This window comes from Podarcis erhardii (genome assembly GCF_964252035.2).
Source record: "Podarcis erhardii genome assembly, chromosome: 15".
NCBI classification, from domain to species: domain Eukaryota; kingdom Metazoa; phylum Chordata; class Lepidosauria; order Squamata; family Lacertidae; genus Podarcis; species Podarcis erhardii.
The window spans coordinates 7,412,467-7,433,733 of NC_138505.1; the positions used below are offsets into that span (position 1 = coordinate 7,412,467).

The following is a 21,267-nucleotide window of genomic DNA, read 5'->3' on the forward strand; positions in this document are numbered from 1 at the left end:
AGGTGGCTCTCACCGGTGGAGGCCAAGGCACGTAAGAGACTTAACATGGAAGCCTATTGGCCTAAATATTGGGAAATAATTGAAAAAATTGGAGACAATTGGAGGTTGCTGAGCTTGGAAAAATTGAAAAACAAGGTGCGAGATTGGTTGCATTATGCTCAAATCCAGGAGGTTTTTAAAGTGGATAAAAAGGTTGGATTCCAGGTGGAAAAATCGAAACTAGAGACAGAACTGTTAGAGCCAAAAAATAAATTACTTTTGAGAATGTATAATTTGCTGCTGAAATGGAATACACAGGACGAGACAGTCAAATCCGCCATGATAAAATGGGCACAGGACTTGGGGCACAACATTATGTTTGAAGACTGGGAAAGGTTATGGAACACCGGAATGAAATTTACGGCATGTAGTGCCTTGAAGGAAAATATTATGAAAATGATATACCGGTGGTACATGACCCCAGTCAAACTTGCTAAGATATATCACCTGTCTGATAATAAATGTTGGAAATGTAAAGAGGCGGAAGGGACATTCTTTCACCTCTGGTGGACTTGCCCGAAAGTGAAGGCCTTTTGGGAGATGATTCATAACGAACTAAAAAAGGTACTTAGATTTACCTTACCTAAGAAACCGGAGGCCTTTCTTCTGGGCATTGTGGACCAGAGAGTGCTTAAGAAAGACAGAACTTTTTTTATGTATGCTACCACAGCAGCAAGGATCCTGATTGCTAAGCATTGGAAGACACAAGATTTACCCACGCTGGAGGAATGGCAGACGCAGTTGATGGACTATATGGAACTGGCTGAAATGACTGGCAGAATCTGAGACTTGGGAGAAGAAACAATCCAGGAGGACTGGGAAAAATTTAAAGACTATTTGAAAAAACATTACAAGTTGTATGAATGTTAAAAAATGCACTTTTTAGAAATTCTTGCTTCAGCATCGGTAAATTAATGAAATGGAAATTAAGGTACAAGAAGTCAAAGGTGGAATGATGAAATAACTTTATTATGTTTAAGCTAAAATATATAAGATTTGGGTTACAATAGTTTTGAAATTAGGCAACATGATAAAATGAAAGATACAATAAGCTTTGAAATAAGTTAACAAATTGCTGATATTTTGTAATACAGAGAATGCAGGGTTTGGAGGAGGTGGGGAAGTCCAATAGATATGCTGGAAAAAAGGATTATGGAAATTTGTAACTTCTATACTGTATTTTTCTATGTCTGTCTCTATTTCTTTTTTCTGTACTTCATAAAATTAATAAAATATTATAAAAAAAAAAATAGAAACAAAATGATCCTGCTGACATATTCATGAAGCAACGAAATGGGTGAGACCAGAGTCAATGGCAGACAGAGGCAGCTCTTTCTAGTTTTGTCCCCATCCTCCTTCTTCCTGAATTGAATATCTCCCCCATCCCTAAAAATGCAGGCATTTTGCAGAATGGTCATTTTGAAAATGAGTTTGCTCAGCTCCTGGGGTATTATTCTCTTTGGCCCACTTCAATAACAGATTATTTAATTTCATAGCATACAAATTTCTCATGATAGGCAGTAGGATTATAAAACTTTGCTACAGAAATCCAAAGAAATTTAGACTGAAATTTGTATTTGAGATTAAAATTGGCACCACAATTTCTCACACCTCTGGGGCATAAAATGTGATAATTCTTTGTAGAAGCTTATTATGCTTAATTGCCATGGGAGATCTGGAGGGGACATAAATTTGCACATGGCTCTAAGTTTGCTACTATGGATACATAGGAGCACGTGGGGATGTTATGTAATTTGGTTGGCTTTCTTGTCTCCTTTTGGGGAATAAGAATTCCCCCCTTTTTGAGATTCCAGTGAATTGAGGTTTCATCCCTATCTGTGTCTTAATGGATAGAATACCACACCCTCCAACATTTATCCAATGTAATTAGCTGCGTTAGACCAGAGCCAATCGAATACAGAATTAGCTTATTCTAGTTTTGTCGCCTTCCTTCCTTTGCCTGAAGTGAACCTTTTCACCATCCCTGAGAATGCAGGACATGTTGCAGAATGGCCTTTTTGAAAAACTACTTTGCTCAGCTGCTGAGATATTCCTCTCTTTGGCCCACTTCAAATCCAGATGACTCAGCATTATTATATAATTTATTGTTACGGTCAAAGACCAGTTCAAGAAGCACAACTGAGACCGCTTTCACAAGAGTGAAATAGACATTTTAGAACAATATACAATAACAGCTTATAGATTAAAATTAATATAGTCGCATTAACACAAAGAGATCTAAGGTTAAACGAACATGCAGATTGCCCCTCGGACACTCAGGAGGCTGGTTACGGCAGTTTTCTTAGTGATCTATTTGTTCTGCACCTACAAATCTGTGCACAGAATCTGGCGACCATCCAGGTCATCTTGTGATTTTTGCCTAAGAGGAGAAAATTGAGTTTAGGCTTGTCCGGAAGGTCAGCAAGCCTCACCAGATGGGGGTCGATGGTATTTCTACGTGCCTCATCATAAAAAGGACATCTAAAAAATAAGTGTTCAGGCCTTCCTATTTCTCCTAATGGGCAGGCGCAAAGTCTCTAAGCATACTGGATGTTCCCAAAAGATCCTTCCAGAATATGGTTACCAGATGTCCCCATTTCCCGGGGACAGTCCCTGGATTCACAAATCCGTCCCCAGACAAACTCTGTCCCCGGAATGTCCCCGGATTTCATTTAATGTCCCCAGATTTATATTTTAAGTGTTGTAGATTTATTGGTAGGGAATGATTGTTGCGTGATTGGTTCAACGTCACAAGAGACATCATATGGGGACTTCTGGCGAGATAAAATGGCGGGCACCACGGCAGTGAGCAGCTTCTGAAGCCAGCCAGAGCCAATTGCGCTACCAGATTGGCTCCGGGCTGCTGAGACTGCCACTGCTGTCGCCATGCCAAGGGGGAACCAGGAACGCTTGGTGCATCAACTGGGGGAACCGCTGACACACATTCCCACAACCCAAATCAAGCCGGGAGCAAGAGTGCCCGGCCACCCGCCCAGCAGCACTCCAGGGCAAGGAAAACGCAGGGAGAAGGAGGAGAGGAGAAGGAAGAGAGAGAAAGAGGAAGGAGAAAAAAGAGGGGAGCCTCAACCTTGCCACACGCTGCTGCTGAGCCCAGGTCTGACCCGAGCCTACTCCATGGTGGATAGCGCTCCAAGAGAGTAGGCTGGGGCCCAGAAGAAGGCCGCGCAACAGAGGAGACGACAGAAGAGAAGATATTACTTCTTAATAAATATTTTAAATTTTTTAAATATCTGGTAACCTGATTCCAGAACCAGCAAGGGCAGAGCCAAACTTCTGGCAAGAGTAAAGGCCCTTCCGGGACAGCAATATCTCTTGTGTTCTGCAATTATGTAATCAGGGGACCTCAAGCAGTCCTGTTGTCTCTCTATGTCCATAATTATTTGCCTGACCACAGATCTTGCTTGAGCCATTCCCAAATTTAAGATGGCTTCAGGAGCAAGGCCCAATTTCTGCAGAGAGTTCAGGACTGCTATCTGCCAGCCAGACTGGAACCGATCACAAAGAATCAGTGGAGCTATATCTTGGGGGAGCAATTTCCATGTCAACCAGTGTTTCTCCAGGAGGCTTGCCTATGAAACATGCTAACAAAATATTAAATCAGTTTCATTGCCAGCAATCTCAATGTTGTGACCATGTATACTTCTGTATTTTTCATTTGGGGGAAATGACCCTATTGTGGATGGAAGCTTTCATGCAACCTTTACAAAATAACGTAGGATAAAAGAGAAATAAATGATTATTAAATAGATGCTGATATAGAGAAGGGACGGGTGTTACAGCCACTTAGGCGCTTTGATCTACTGAGTCAGTCCTGAAAAACTAAAATTCCTATGTGTATGCTGGCCAAAATGATTACACATTCGTATTATCTGGGGGATTTCATGTGCTATATTGAAAAAGGGTTGTTTTTCAATTGCATTTGTGGTTCAGCTTGAGATGGAGGCAGCAGCTCATTTTGGAAATTCACTCTGTTCCTGCTAATTGGTTTGTGATGTTGCTCTTTCATGCTTGGTGTATTGTTGCTTTCATCATTATTGGTTTGGGTTGCCATAATTGATGCATCATTTCAGATTTTGGCATGTTTGGTGAATGCCATCTCAGCTCTATTCTGATCCATGTTTGTATATTGTGCAAACATGATTGGCGTCTCTCCTTCAGGTGAGAGCAGAGGCACAGCCAATAGTTGTCATTGGGGGAAAGAAGCAATGGGTTTATCCTACTCCCGTCTCTCTCTTTTGGATGTGAGGATGGGTAAAGACATTAACTGAAAGTCTTCTCTTGCAATTTTGGATGAAAGGATGGACAAAGAATTTCAGTTTCAGGTTCTCATTTTCTCATTCGCAAGCTCATTTTGCCATATTTCCATGCCGTAAGTCATTCAGTGTTCTGTTATTATTTTTTGTAGGTATTTGTCATCCCCACCCCCCGCGACTCACAATGAAGCATCATGAAGGTGGAAACGATATATTTATTAATAAAACCAATAAAAGTTCTGCAAACCACAATAATCAAATTCAGAAATTACAAGGAGAGGAAAAAGGGGAGGATAATACTGAGCTAGATGGACCAATGGCCAGACTACACAGGGAAGCTCCCTTTGAAATTCAATTTAGAGGGCTTTGTTTAAAGCAAACATATGTAGGGAAACTTAAATGGCTTCTAAAAGAAACATATAAAGCTGCTCCAGACAGGAAAGATGGGGATTACACATAACATCTGCATGCAGCCGCTGGGAGAGATCACCAGGGGGTTTGGGCTGGGTGTTCATCAATATGCGGATAATACCCAGCTCTACCTCTCTTTTAAATCAGAACCAGTAAAGGCGGTGAAGGTCCTGTGTGAGTGTCTGGAGGCGGTTGGAGGATGGATGGCTGCAAATGGATTGAGGTTGAATCCTGACAAGACAGAAATACTGTTCTTGGGTGAAAGGGGGTGGGCTGGTGTGGAGGACTCCCTGGTCCTGAATGGGGTGACTGTGCCCCTGAAGGACCAGGTGCACAGCCTGGGATTCATGCTGGACTCACAGCTGTCCATGGAGGCGCTGGTTAATTCTGTGGTAGGGCAGCTGTTTACCAGCTCCATCTGGTTTGCAGGCTGAGAGCCTACCTGCCTGCAGACTGTCTTGCCAGAGTGGTGCATGCACTAGTTATCTCCCGCTAGGACTATTGCAATGTTCTCTACGTGGGGCTACCTTTGAAGGTGACTCGGAAACTACAATTAATCCAGAATGCAACAGCTAGACTGGTGACTGGGAGTGGCCGCCGAGATCATATAACACCAGTCCTGAAAGATCTTCATTGGCTCCCAGTATGTTTCCGAGCACAATTCAAAGTGTTGGTGCTGACCTTTAAAGCCCTAAACGGCCTCGGTCCTGTATACCTGAAGGAGTGTCTCCACCCCCATCATCCAGTCCGGACACTGAGGTCCAGCACCGAGGGCCTTCTGGTGGTTCCCTCGCTGTGAGAAGTGATATTACAGGGAACCAGGCAGAGAGCTTTCTCAGTAGTGGCGCCCGCCTTGGGGAATGCCCTCTGAGCAGATGTCAAGGCAAAAAAACAAACAAAAGAAAAAACTATTTTACTTTTAAAAGACAACTGAAGGCAGCCCTGTTTAGGGAAGTTTTTAATGTCTGATGCTGTATTATTTTTAATATTCGGTTGGAAGCCACCCAGAGTGAATTCAATTTCAAAGACATTTCTTAAAGGGAAGTATAAAAGGTCTTCTATGAACCAGATGGAACCACCCATGCCTGGGAAGATGGGCTTTACACCAGTCTCTAGAACTGAGTGGACTGGGGGCTTGTAACCCTGACATGCACACATTCTTTAGGAAGCAGGGGGCAACCCCAATTGTAAAAAGTATCATAATTAGTCATCAAAAGGAGTGAATAGGAGGATAATGAAAGGGGAATGGAATTGGATAAAACACATGCTATTGAATACAGGGTGGCTCAGGAATGTCTGGATAAAGTCCACGTCCAACAATTAGTCAGGGAGGGTAGGACACCTGAAGGCAGTTTTCGTCTACAAGGGAGGGACTTGCGGTCCTGGAATCATATAAAAGGACTTGCTGCCCACGATTCTAACAACACCTTCACTTGAGTACGTTTCTTGAGACCTTGGTAAGTGAGAGAACTCCATGCTTTTGCTGCCTCTTCCTTTCCAAACTTCATTCTCCGCTTCCTTTTTTGAACCAAGATCTGCCTCTCCTTCCTCATCTTCTTTCTCATTTCCTACGGGCACTTTGGCTATGAAGGAAGACTCCTTTCGTATGGAGTCAGAGCAATCCTTCATCTAGTTCAGTCCTGTCTACAGGAGGGACGGGGAATATCAATGGTCCTCCCAGAGTTGCTGGACTACAACTCCACTGCTTCCTGGACATTGCCTGTGCCAGTGGGGCCTGATGGATGTTGGAGTCCAGCAACTCCTGGAGGCTCACAGATACCCCACCCTATTCCTGGTCCACACAGACTCGTGTTGGTGGCTCTCCCAATTTTCAGCAGGGTCCCTTTCCTGCCTTACCTGGAGATGCCAGGCATTTCTTTCTCCAAAGTGTTTTTGGCAGGAATCCTAGAACATGGTGCAAAAAAATCAGAAATGAAAACAAAATGAAACACTGAAGTTTAGCTTTGCAACTGAAAAAGCAGAGCATAAAAGGGAAAGGGGGTGAGGAAGGAAGAGGTGATTATGAGGCCATATACCTTCCTTTGCCAAATATCGTAAGGGCTGTGGCATGGATGACGGAACATATCTGCTTTCTGCTGCTGGAGAAAGGATGTGAAACTTGTGGCTGCCATGAAGTTGTTGAATTCCAAATAGCATCAAGCTCAACCTATTTGGCCAAGGGATGATGAGAATTGGAGCAAAAAGTTAACATTAGAAGAAATTGGATTTTTTGAGTATTACGAGATTGCAACCAAACATGAAGATGAACAGTAGCATGGAAAATGCGACCACTGAAGGCATTGGCCTATCAAAAGTCAGATATTTATTTAATATTTTCATGGTATTAAATTTTAACAATCAACAACATATGGTAAACACAATATAAAATGGTCCCATCCAGAGAAAGGGTTTGTGTACGAGAAAGGGAAGGACACAAATATATAATAGAATTAATATCTTACATTTGAGTTTCCTGTGCTCTCACACCCTTCATAGTTTATTCTGAGGGTTCTGCACAACCTTCAACTCCTGGAAACATAAAAGAAAAGCATGAGAATGTAATAATTTCAGGGTTCGCAGGAACAGACAAGGGTAGAGAAGAATGCTTTTAAATCTTTTCTCAAAGTTAGTGATAAGGATGATAGACACACTTCAGTGTGGAATGTGTTCCAAAAGCAGGCAACTGCCTGGAGGAAGACCATCTCATGAGGTCGCAAGGGAGACAGACCCGTTGGTGACACCACCAAGAGGCCTCCATTGCTGGACTGCTACACTATAGCTGGATTTGGATTTTTTAATGATGGGGGATGTTTTTAACAAACTTGCAGATTGTCTTATAATCTCCCCTTCTTCCTCTCCATCTTCACTGCTGGTGTAGGGCTTGTTGTTATGGTTGTTGTTTTGCTATAAATTGGATGTGTGAATAATGAATAAATTGGATGAATGTTTGCTCATCATCATTTCAGATCCAGGATCCATCACTCCAAAATGACCTGTGGCTACACTTCCTCTTGCTGTTACCCAGTTGGCGGTCTGGGCTTGCTGGAACCAAGTAGTGGCTTTGGGGACTTTGGGGGTTTGGGGGAAAGTGGGGGCTTTGGCGGCTTTGGAGTCTATGGGGGTTCAAGTGGTGGTGGAGTGTCATCAAGTAGCCTTGCTATAAATCCTGCCGCCAGTGTTGATCGCATCAATCGGTCACCACCAATGGAAGTAATCATCCACCCACCTGCATTTATTGTGACCATCCCAGGACCAATACTCTGTGCCTAGTGTGAGCCAGTTCGTGTGGGAGGACACACCACCTTTGGTGGCACATCGTCTGTGGGAGGAGGCCAGGGATACGGCTGCTCTAGACGCTATTTGTGCTATTAAAGAGAGTGCTCAGACCAGCAGAATGCCCTCACTGGAAATAGACGAACTCGGCATGGCTCCACGACTGATCATCTCATGGTCCTAGGTGCCAGAAATGCCAAGCGTCCCCAGTTCAACCACCAAGTTTACTGGATTCCCAGATGCTTGGCTCATCCATGTTTGCCTTACAAATTTGCAGCTGCTTCCTAGGATGTGTTGATCCCAGCTTCTATTCACTATGCATTTTCTCCTCCTCTTCCTCTTCTTCTTCTTCTTCTTCTTCTTCTTCTTCTTCTTCTTCTTTGCTTTTGCTGTGGAATGTATCTCCAGTTGAGGGGCAAATGTTTGAATGCATCCAACTTGTATTGTGTTTGAATGCCATAGAAGCATAATAAAATTCTGAATGTGTATGTATTATCAGTGTCATGAAGATCAGTGTTTGAATTCCCTTACTGCAATGCCTGGAAGGCAATTCTTCCTTGGTTTCTGGAATGAAAATGTTCTCTGTCTTCCTCTTATGCATTAAACTTAGCTTCAGCAAAGCAGCTGTTCTCTGTCGGTTTCTTCAATGCTTCTTCCCCTCTCCAGCACCAACACCCAACTTAAATCCATATCCCTGAGAAACATAACTCTTTTTTGTGGTGGGGTATTTTACTCTTCAAAGATAAATTTCACCATAAATTGTCCCACATTTTAGGTTAATTAAGGCTGGGAGGGGGAAAAACAATTACTATTAGCTAGGGAGGATGTGATTTGTAGTCCCGAACATTTGGAGGGCCACGTTTGGGGATGCCTGAGGTAAGCTATGCCCCACATAATTGACCATATTGCATGGTGCCACTGGATCTTGGAGGAGGAAGGATGGCTTAGTCAATGCAAACCTCCCAAACTGCAGGGCTGATTGGATCAGTGTTTGAATTCCCTTACTGCAATGCCTGGAAGGCAATTCTTCCTTGGTTTCTGGAATGAAAATGTTCTCTGTCTTCCTCTTATGCATTAAACTTAGCTTCAGCAAAGCAGCTGTTCTCTGTCGGTTTCTTCAATGCTTCTTCCCCTCTCCAGCACCAACACCCAACTTAAATCCATATCCCTGAGAAACATAACTCTTTTTTGTGGTGGGGTATTTTACTCTTCAAAGATAAATTTCACCATAAATTGTCCCACATTTTAGGTTAATTAAGGCTGGGAGGGGGAAAAACAATTACTATTAGCTAGGGAGGATGTGATTTGTAGTCCCGAACATTTGGAGGGCCATGTTTGGGGATGCCTGAGGTAAGCTATGCCCCACATAATTGACCATATTGCATGGTGCCACTGGATCTTGGAGGAGGAAGGATGGCTTAGTCAATGCAAACCTCCCAAACTGCAGGGCTGATTGGAGAGCATGGGAGACTATTGGCTCATCCAGGCTCCATAACACCAGCCTCCTCTAAACTCCACTTAGGAGCTTGGAGGTACTGAGTCAGTCCTGAAGAGAACTGAAGAGTCAAAATTTTCTTGGCAAGACTGGCTAGACATTCCTATAAGTGTTCACCCACCCTTCTCTGTGGGGATTCCATGGTCTATATTCAAAGAGGTTCTCTTTCATTTGCCGTTGTGCTTAGGCTTGAGATGGAGGCAGCAGCTCATTTTGGAAGTTCACTCTGTTCCTCCTAATTGGTTTGTGCTGCTGTTCCTTTAACATTTGGTGTTTCAGTGACAAAATATTTTCCTACTCCATCTTTTGAGTTTTAGTGTTCTTTTCAATCAACTAGAAGAAGTGTTGCTTTCATCCTTATTGGTTCTGAACCTCAGTCATTGATGAATCATTTCAAAGGTTGGAGTGTCTGGTATGTGCCAGCTCAGATCTATTCTGCTCCATGTTTCTACAAGTGTGTATACATGGTTGGTGCCTCTTGTTCGAGCGAGAGCAGGGGTACAACCCCCGTTCCACTCAGTTCTTGAGATTTGTGTAAACCCCACCTTCCCACGCTGGGATGGGTTTATCTGTTTTAAAAAGCCTTTTTAAACTTCCCTTTTAATACCTACATATGTTTGCTTTAAACAAAGCCCTCCAAATTGAATTCAGGGGACATCCGTCTCAAAGGGAGCTTCCTTAAGCAAAGTCCGCCATTGGTGCATCTAGCTCAATATTGCCTACACTTTCACCCTCCAACTTCCCCTTCATTGCATTATGAGCAGCAGTGCCCTTGCAAAGGAACAACACACAGTATTGAATCTCCATTTTACAGGTGGAGAGGGGAGGATTCAATCCTGCTTGGGGGTCTACTTCCAAAGGCCATTCCCTGTGTCTTCCTGCCTGATGTTCAACGCCTTTATAGCCCTTGATCTTTCTGGGTGGGCTCACCCAGGGTGTTCCAGGGCTGTGTCCTCCCAACTCGACCATGATCCTCCCAAATTGGCTCAATTCAGTGAAGGTTCAAAGTCTGGATGAATCCAGTGAACAGCCTCACCATCTAATCCAGCATCCCTAAGCTGTTTTTGAGTAGCTTGGCGTGGGAGGTAGAAAGACAGAATGTAAGATTTTAGTTCATTTATTCCAAAGTAATGCAGTTCTATTTTGAATATTATCTAAAAAGCATCTTTTGAGAGACCATTCAGTTGCAATACTAGGCTGCATTCAGGAAGGTGGCCGCCATCTGTCTTGGGAGACAATGGCACAGTCTGCCTTTGGGGATGAAGTCAAACTGTTTGAGGGTTGCATCCCCTGCAATGGCTGTAGAGACCAATACGGGAGAGACATGTTTTGTTTCAACTGGGGCAGATGAAGGCATGGGGTTTTGTTGCTGCAGATGCACCACGGCATTTATTCTGTCTGTGCCCCTCCCAGAAGCCATCCCTCCCTTGGTCACTTCTAAGGATACATAACCTCCCTGCATTCAGATGGCGCTTTATTCAGTGTTCCCAATGTTTACGGCCCAGGTGATATCCCTGTTTGATTTGTTCTTTCTCAAAATGTAAAAGCCATGAGAAAAACTGGAGAACCAGCAAACGCCACTTTTCTCCTTAAAACCAAAAATTGTTGCACTAAACCACAGATGGGAGCCTTTTTTATTTGCATGGTGGAAGTTTTCTTTTTGATCCTGTCGCTGCAATCTCGCTCAGGAGAAGTGCTGGCAGCGAGGAGAAAGACCAGCAGCAGAGTCGGGGACTGAAATGTAGGCCTTAGGCATTGCCTGGTGGTGCAAACCCCTGGGAAGTCACCAACCCCACAAAGGCAATGCATGAAATGGTTCCGTGTCGCATTTGGCACTTTTGCCTTTGGTCTTTGCTTCCCTGTACCTTTGGAGACGACACACCTAACCTCCAGCAGAGGCCAAGATGAGCTCCTTCCCCTTTTAGTATGTGGTTAAAGAGAGACGATCCCCTGCGGCAGCTCCATCGTTTGTGCTGAAGATACCGGATGCTGGAAGGTTCCTCTCCCTGGGCTTTGGTCCTCTGCTTATAGCCTAGCTGTCTTTAGTTTCTCTTGGTATCTCCACAGATCCCGGTGTCCTCGTGAGCAGTCGATTTTAAAAATCTCTCCTTTCTTTTACAGATAGGTAGCCGTGTTGGTCTGCCATAGTCAAAACAAAAAAAATTCCTTCCAGTAGCACCTTAAAGACCAACTAAGTCAGTTCTTGGTATGAGCTTTCGTGTGCATGCACACTTCTTCAGATACACTGAAACAGAAGTTTCCAGACCCTTCTATATAGTGAGAAGGTGGGGAGGGGTATTACTCAGAAGGGTGGTGGGAATGGGTGATTGGCAGATAGCTGTGATGAGCCTGTTGATAACTCTTAACGACTGCAATAGGTCTTACAGGAAAAAGCAAGGGGTGAAAAGGTGAAAAATGGCTTTGTCATGTATAATGAGATAAGAATCCAAGGTCTTTGTTCAGACCAGGTTTCTCCATGGTTTTAAGTTTGGTGATAAGTTGTAATTCAGCAGCTTCTCTTTCCAGTCTATTTCTGAAATTCCTTTGTAGTAAAACAGCTACTTTGAGATCTTGTATAGAATGTCCTGGGAGATTGAAGTGTTCTCCTACTGGTTTCTCTGTCTTGTGATTCCTGATGTCCGATTTATGTCCGTTTATTCTTTGGCGTTATGTCCGTTTATTCTTTTGTCCATGATGTGTTTTTGATGAGGCTCACCCCACGGCCTTCGGTCTCATTTTGCCAATATATCTAATGTTTCTCCTCTGCCCCCCCCCCAAATGTGTCACTTAAGCCAATGTGTTACAAGGCCTTTTGATGTTCTAGGGAGATCTTTGAATGCTGCACACATACATTGTCACTTGTGTCTATAGCCCTCTGTTGACAAGGGGCTGTGGTTTATGCTTTGACTCTGTTCTCGTTCTTTGAATTAAAACTTAGAATTGATTTTTTTTTTTTTTTTAAGTAAAAGCCACTTCTGGAAACCTAGTCCTATCTGGTTTAGCGCTCTTATTCATGTTAGTAGCTTCCAGAAAAATAAAAATAAATCTCTAACTCTGTTAAGCTGGAAAATCTTTGAAGTTTTACATTGTAATTTTCCCATTGTAATCTTCCCTCTTTTTTTGGTGGGGGAAGCCTAGAACTCTGTTCACTCCCCAGATGCTCCCCTGGACTCAGGCACGGGCACAACCCCCTCACAGGGGTTGACCAAACCAAGTTGAGTCCCTGGATTCCTTTAATGGAATACCATTCACATAAGAATGGTGAGACCGTTCTCCCATGCCTATCACCTGAACCAGTGCCTATCCGCAACCTTACAAGTTGTGTCAATTTCCTACGCGGCAGGCGAAACCCAAATGGCAACAGCCAATCAGCCAAGTGGGGAAAATTCCTGCCTCGCCCCTGTCCCAACGACAGACGACGCACAACGGCATAGCAAGGTCAATCGCAAAATGCCCTAAATGTAGGAAGAGGTGGGTGGGTGTTCCGATGCACGAGCCGAAAGAGGAAGCTCTGGGTCACGTGCATAGGTATATTTAGGCCCCTTGATCCGTTTAGACTGCACCCCATTGGCCAGATTAAACCCAGCAACGAGGGACCTACCAATTGGGTGTTGTGGCTATCCAATATACCCACCCACAACCAGGCGATCAGTCTCCAGGTCTCACCACAAAACATGCCCTCTTTTAGGGAGGACAAAATATAACAATGGGCTCTTCTTCTCTCTGAAGTTGTGAATGAAACTGTATAAAAGGGCACCCCACAGACTTTTTTCCCCAATAATGTGAATAGATGGCCCCATAGTCAGTCTCCCATGCTTTCTAATCAGCCCTGCAGTATAGGAGGTTTGGATTGACTAAGCCATCCTTCTTCCCTCAAGAGGAAGAGGTGGAAACACCATTCAGGAGGAGCCAAAGAAGTACAAATAGTACAGAAAACTGCAATGGAAAACTGCTCATCTTGGTAGCCACCAGGCACTCTGCTGTGGCCAACACTGGCTTATTGCCTCCCTCCCATTAAGCCTCCAAAACACTAATCAAGTGGGGTAGAAACCACACCACACAGCAATTAAATGAGGTGGCATGATGCCAAATGAAATGAATCTTCTTGAGATGTATTTGATAGGTATCCGGTTCTGGATTGGGTGTCACCTGTGGTAGGGGGGCTGCTATAGTGGTTTCGTCAGGAACAGATGGAGTCCCAGACATCTCAGGGTCCCCTACCTGTACCTCGTCATCCTGAGGACTAGCAGACCCTGGTTCATTTGCTGAAGCCCCTGGTGACTGCACCTCTGGGCCATTTTCACCCTGGTCTTGCAGCTCTGCGTCGTTAGCTAGGGATGAATTATCAGACTCCTCTCTGCTGAGCGCCCGGCGCCTCAGCTGATCTATATGTCTCTTCCAAACTTGCCCATTTTCCAAGGTCACATAATAGGACACAGGTCCACTAGCCCGGGTGACCACACCAGCCACCCATCGCGAACCTCGTGAATAGTTCCTCACCCAGACCAGATCTTCAGGGGTGAGATACCTTGTTGTGTCAGTCTCAGCTTGGGGGGTTGCTCTTGAATTACGGTTTGGCATTTTATCTGGGTGGACATAATCCAGCACCATTACCAGTCTTCTACCCAAGAGCAGCTCAGCTGGCGACTTGCCCGTCACAGTACACGGCGTCGCATGCTGCAAAAACAACATTCGCGCGATGCGAGCTGACCAGTTACCCTCCATTAAGCGCGCAATGGATTCTTTGGCTGTTCTTACCATGCGCTCCGCCTGCCCATTGGAGGATGGGTGAAAGGGCGCGGATGTGACCCCTCTTATGAAGTTATCAGCCAAGAATGCCCTGAATTCTTGGGATACAAAAGCTGCCCCATTATCTGATACAATGGTCTCAGGTAACCCGTGGGTTGCAAACAGCTGCCTCAACACCTTGATTACGGCAGCTGATGCCATGCTAGGGACCATCGCCACTTCTAACCATTTGGAATATGCATCGACGATAACCAAAAAGACCTTCCCCTGGAATGGCCCAGCAAAATCTAAGTGCAGCCGGCTCCAGGGAGATCTGGACTGCTCCCACCAGTGAACTGGTGCTCTGGCCACTTCTGGCCGCACCTCTTGGCATGCCTTGCATGTTTGTACCCATTGTTCTATGTTCTGGTCTATTCCAGACCACCACACATAGCATCGGGCTAGCGACTTCATCCTGACCATTCCCGGGTGTCCCATGTGAAGCGTCTCAAGAACACTGTTTCTCAGTGGTGCTGGGATGATCACCCTATCTCCCCACAGGAGACAACCCTTATGCATGGACAACTTGTGCTGCCTTGTCGCATAAGGCCCGAATTTGTCTTCATGCGGACCACCTGGTCACCCCCTCCCCACCCAAGTGAGCACACGGGAGAGAACAGCATCTTTCCTCGTTTTCTCAGCTATATCAGTAGCCGTTACAGGAGCCCCCGGAAGTGTTTCCAGCATCATTATGTGCTCCGCTGGAGACGGATCCTCATTGCTACCGCCAGGAAGGGGCAATCGACTCAGCGCATCAGCGTGGCACAACCGTTTCCCCGGCCCATGGGTCAAGGTGTACTGGAACCCGTTCAGGAATATAGACCAACGCAACATTCTGGGGGAGAGAATTTGTGGCGTTTGTTTGTTCGGGTTGAACAACCCTAACAGTGGTTTGTGGTCCGTTTCAATGGAGAAATGGCGACCGTACACATAATCATGGAACTTTTTGATTCCTGCTACAATTGCAAGCGCCTCTTTGTCAATTTGAGCATAGTTGCGCTCCGTGGCCGACAACGTACGGGAATAGAAAGAGATGGGCTTTTCCGACGTATCCGGTTCCCCAGGCCATATTGAGAGGCATCACATGCCAGGACCAGCGGCTTCGACTCATCATAATGAGCAAGGACGCTCCTGCTACTCAGCATTCCTCTCAAGGAGTCAAAAGCCTTCTGCTGCCCCGGCCCCCATCGCCACACATTCTTTTTCTGCAACAGTCTATGTAATGGTTCAGCTACCGAAGCTTTCTGGGGTAAGAACGAATGATAAAAGTTAATAAGTCCCAGGAATGACTGCAACTCCGTCTTGTTCTGTGGTCGTGGTGCCTCGATGATGGCCTTAACCTTAGCATCTGTGGGGTGGATGCCTGATGCATCAATTTTAAACCCCAAGAAATCCACAGTTGGCACCCCAAAACTGCATTTTTCCTTTTTTAGTTGCAACCACACCTCCTTGAACTTGAGCAACACTGCACGGACACGCGCAACCAGTTCCTGTGGGTCTTTTCCAGCAATCAAAACGTCATCAAAAAATGGCAAGACCCCCGGCAGACCTCTTAACAGGCGTTCCATGAGTCCTTGAAAAATCCCTGGGGCCACACAAACTCCAAATTGCAATCTGTTAACTCTGAACGCCCCTTTATGTGTGACAATAGTCTGTGCTTCCGCTGATTGTGGGGTTACTGGCAGCTGTTGGTAAGCTTGTGCCAGGTCAATTTTTGTGAACACCTTGCCCCCAGCCAGTTTAGCCAACAGATGTGATACGACTGGAATGGGGTATGAATTTCCCCTGAGCGCCTTATTGAAAGTACATTTGTAATCAGCACAGATCCTGACTTCCCCATTTGCCTTAAGGGGCGTGACGATTGGAGTCTCCCACTTAGCGGAGTCCATGGGTGAGAGAACTCCCTGCTTGACCAATTTATCCAGCTCTGCTTCGATCTTGGGTTGCAGTGCAGATGGCACTCGCCTTGGTTTTAGTCGGATTGGGGCCACCCCAGGGTCCAATTTGAAGTCAACTGGGTGCCCTTTATAACAACCCAGTTTTCCATTAAAGAGACCAGCAAATTCTTTGCATAATGCCTCGCTCATCTCAGGGCAGGTTTGGATTGAATTAAGCCCTGATATACTCAGTCCCAGGGCGGGGAACCAGTCAGTGCCCAGGAGACTGGGGCGACTGCCCTTCGCAATCACCAGTTTGAGTACCGCCTGTTTGTCCCAGAACTGTACTCTCACGGCACACATTCCCATGACATGGATGCGGCCCGCTGAGTATGACTGCAAAGTTGCCGGGAAGGGTTCCAGAGGGGGCAACTTACCCCTGGGGAAGAAAGTCCTCGCGGTCTGGTCCGACACGATAGTGAATCCAGATCCAGAGTCCACCTCCATGTCGCACAGCTGACCCTCAATCTTCACCTTGACGTGTGCCTTGCCTTGCGCTGGAAACTGCACGACCCTCCCGTTGATCTCCGTTACGTAGTGGCAGTCCTGTAGAACATGGGTTGCTGTGGGCGGTCTGCGATGCTCCAGTCTAGGTGCTCCTGTCGCTCCCAACGCCGCCGATCTACAGACCCTGGCGATGTGACCTGTCTTCCCACACGTCCGGAACATAGCATCCCGGAAGCGACAACTCTTCCGCTCATGGTTTCCGCCACAACCAGGGCACCTGCCTCGGTGATCTTTGTGCACTGTGCAGGCCTGACGCACTGACTCGACCCCACGGACTGGGCTCTGGCTCGGAGTAGCCTCTAGCTCGTCCATGGCATGCGCAACTTCTATCTGTGGCTTAGGGGCCCTGCAACTGGCATCAAGCTCCTCTCTTTCATAATTCTCCGTGGCGGTGGCCTCCTTCAAGGCTGAAGCAAGGGTAACCTCTTCTTTAGCCACGATGCGTCTTCTGGCTTTCTTGCTGCTCAGACCACCAATAAACCGATCCAGGAGAGTCTCTTCCAGATTTTGGAAGTCGCAGTGCTGAGCGAGCTTCCGCAGTTCAGCTAGAAATGCAGATACAGACTCCCCAGCACGCTGCTGCCTCTTATGAAACTCCATCCGCCGGGCCATCTTGGTCTCAGTAGGTGCCAAATGGCTTGTTAGGCAGGCAAGAATATCTTTGAGAGATGTCTCACTTAGCTTCGCTGGAGCAAGCAATGCCTTGGCCAGCGTGAAGATCTCAGGCCCACAGTAGCTCAGGAATGTGGCCCTTCTTTTGCTGGCATCGGTGATCCCTTGAGCCACTGTGAAGAACTCAAAGCGTTCGACGTAGTCTTCCCACGTGTGGGGCTCTGATGGCTGGAAGGGCTCCAATACCCTTGGACTCTCCATTGTCCTGTGGGCAGGGTCGTCTTCTCAGCTGGCCAGTGAGTCTTGTTCTTAGCTACAATCCGGACTCTGAGGCAGGGCTGTGTTTAACCGCTCCTCAGCATTCCGGATCCCATCCTCGTCGCCAATTGTTGTAGCGTGGGGTTTGTGATTTCTGCTCTCTTGACATAATATGCTGGAGACAGTTCTCCAGGAACACTTCTTTATTAAAGCAAACAAGACTGGGGCCTGAGGAGGGGAGAGCTACATTTATAGGGACAGGGAACTAGCTAGAAGGATACATTTTGGAGGGAACAATATCAGGCAATCACAGTCCTGCCTTTTGGAGGAAACCAATAAGACAGAGGCTCCAAATACAGTAGCTTAAATGAACCAATAGTAGCTGTACCCTCTGGAACCAAAAGGCAGTTACTTTACCCTAATGCAAATACAGACAATAATAATACAGATATAAAATCCTTTGACTCAATACACAACAGAAACCACACCACAAAGCAATTAAATGAGGTGGCATGATGCCAAATGAAATGAATGTTCTTGAGATGTATTTGATAGGAATCCTCTAGGGCTTAGGGTCACAAACAGCAAATATCCAGGAAGTGCAGCCAGATTGCATATAATAATTACCTCTTTGGGGCTAATTAAATGAACGAAACTGCATAGAAGGGCTCCACATAGACGTTTCCCCCTGCAATTGCAGGTTGAGGCTTCTCTTGTCTCCAGCTCCCGTGTTTTCTCCTGGTGTTGGTATGTCTGCTTTTAAACTAAACTTTGTGGGAGAGGACCTCTCTTCTTGGAATTTGTTATTGTGCTTTTGACTTCAGAGGTTAATACAGCGGTACCTCGTTGTCAGGGAACTTCCATCAGAGCCAGTGGGAGAGGGAGGGCTCCAGAGGGGTTCAGGAGAGTGTCCCGGGAGGGAGAGAAGCAGCCCCTCTGCTGGGGAAGGAATTCAGCGTAGCACCAGTGGAGAAGGGGGGCAGATGGGGGAATCAGCGAGGTGGCTCTATGACTCTTTGCCGGAGACCAGCGGGGAGAGCACGGGTCCTCCGCTGCCCACACCCTCCCTGCACAGAAGGCTTCCGCGCAGGGAGAGTAGGCGGAGACTAGACGTCAAAGAGCTTCTTTGCTGGAAGAAGTTCAAGAAACGCTCACTGATGGATTCTGCCAGCGACTGAGACAGCCACGGGTGAGTGGCTGTCCGGACAGAAAGGGTTCACCCAGGTAACCTAGCCAGATGTGGTGTCGATTTACGAACGAGCAACCCCTAGAACCATTACATTCGGGTTACAGATGCTTGAGGTTACAGATGCCTCAGGTTATTTGTGTCAAACTGGAACTGTTTTAAGGAACACTTGAAGAGTAATTGCTGCAATCTAAAAAGGGTGATGGATTTTGAGTAGTTTCTGTAGATAACTATTTTAAAATGAAAATTGATTTGTAAGAAATATTATAAACAAAAGGACAATGGACAAATATAGTCAAGAGGTTTATTAGTACAAAACGGAAGAGACGGGACGTCACTTATTTATGAGGAATATTATGATTTCAAAATTACATCTTTTTTCCTTTTTTCATTTTTTCTTCTTCTTTGTGTACAGCAATGTTTGCCACTCTGTGATAATAACAATTATGAACTTACTTTGAAAACAAGAATATGTATAATCACAAGATGTAAAGTTACGATGTAAAGATATACTTGTGAGTAATAAAGGAAAACTAATTTTTTTTAAAAGGGGTTTTGCTGGCAATTAGCTGCGATGGAAGTTTTTACAGCTGCATGACTCCCAAATTTTGATCAAAACCCAATATTGTCCTGGGAAAAGTGAAACCAAAGTGATTTGAAGGGTGGCTACAGAAACCAAAGTGATTTGAAGGGTGGCTACAGAAGCCCACTACCCCTTAAAAGCAACTGTCAATATGTTTTGTTCAAATCACTTGTGACTCAGTGATGAACCCCAACACTTGACTCAGTACCTCCAAGCTCCTAAGTGGAGTTTAGAGGAGGCTGGTGTTATGGAGCCTGAATGAGCCAATAGTCTCCCATGCTCTCCAATCAGCCCTGCAGTTTGGGAGGTTTGCATTGACTAAGCCATCCTTCCTCCTCCAAGATCCAGCGGCACCATGCAATATGGTCGGTTATGTGGGGCATAGCTTACATCAGGCATCCCGAAACGTGGCCCTCCAAATGTTCGGGACTACAAAACACATCATCCCTAGCTAAAAGGAAGTGTTTTTCCCCTTCACAGCCTCAATTAGCCTAAAATGTGGGAAATTTTATGGTGAAATTTATCTTTGAAGAGTAAAATACCCCACCACAAAAAAGAGCTATGTTTCTCAGGAATATGGATTTAAGTTGGGTGTTGGTGCTGGAGTGAGGGACAAGAATTAAAGAAAGCCACAGAGAACAGGTGCTTTGCTGAAGCTAAGTTTAATGCATATGAGGAAGACAGAGAACATTTTCATTCCAGAAACCAAGGAAGAATTGCCTTCCAGGCATTGCAGTAAGGTAATTCAAACATTGGTCTTGATGACACTGATAATACATACACATTCAGAATTGTATTATGTTTCTATGGCATTCAAATGTAATACAAGTTGGATGCATTCAAACATTTGCCCCTCAACTGGAGATACATTCCACAGCAAAAGCAAAGAAGAAGAAGAAGAAGAAGAAGAAGAAGAAGAAGAAGAAGAGGAGGAGGAGGAGGAGGAGGAGGAGGAGGAGGAGGAGGAAGAGGAAGAGGAAGAGGAAGAGGAAGAAGAAGAAGAAGAAGAAGAAGAAGAAGAAGAAGAAGAAGAAATGCATAGAGAATAGAAGTTGGGATCAACACATCCTAGGAAGCAGCTGCACATTTGTAAGGCAAACATGGATGAGCCAAGCATCTGGGAATCCTGTAAACTTGGTGGTTTAACTGGGGACGCTTGGCATTTCTGGCACCAAGGCCCATGAGATAATCAGTCGTGAAGCCATGCCGAGTTCATCAATTTCCAGTGAGGACATTCTGCTGGTCTGAGCGCTCTCTTTAATAGTACAAATAGCATCTAGAGCAGCCGTATCCCTCCCTCACGAACTGGCCCAAACGAGGCACGGAGTACTGCTCCTGGAATAATCACATTAACTGGATGTAGCTGCAATAATAGTTCCGTTGGTGGTAACGGATTGATGCGATCAACACTGGCGGCAGGATTTATAGCGAGGCTACTTGATGACACTCCGCCACCACTTGAACCCCCACTTCCCTTCAAACCCCTAAAGTCCCCAAAGCCACTACTTGGTTCCAGCAAGCCCAGACCGCCATCTGAGTAACAGCAGGAGGAAGTGTAGCCACAGGTCATTTTGGAGTGATGGGTACTGGATCTGAAATGATGATGAGCAATCATTAATCCAATTTATTCATACATTCTTGATAATTCACGGGAAGGTAAACGGTGTTTCCGTGTGCTGCGCTGGTGCAGGCTCGCCAGAGCAGCCTCATCACGCTGGCCACGTGACCTGGAAGTGTCTCTGGACAGCGCTGGCCCCCGGCCTCTTAAGCGAGATGGGCGCGCAACCCCAGAGTCTGTCACAACTGGCCTGTACGAGCAGGGGTACCTTTACCTTTACCTTTACCTTTACCTTTTCAGTGGCAAAGCTAAACTTGAACCAAGAAGCTACCCCCTTCAGTGTTTC

The 21,267-nt window shown here is 45.7% G+C and overlaps 1 long non-coding RNA gene across 1 annotated transcript in view; it reads right to left on the reverse strand.

Annotated features, from left to right (window-relative positions):
- The window catches only part of LOC309330180, a 45,638-nt gene that overhangs the window by 23,781 nt on the left and 590 nt on the right, over positions 1-21,267 (reverse strand). The window lies entirely within an intron of this gene.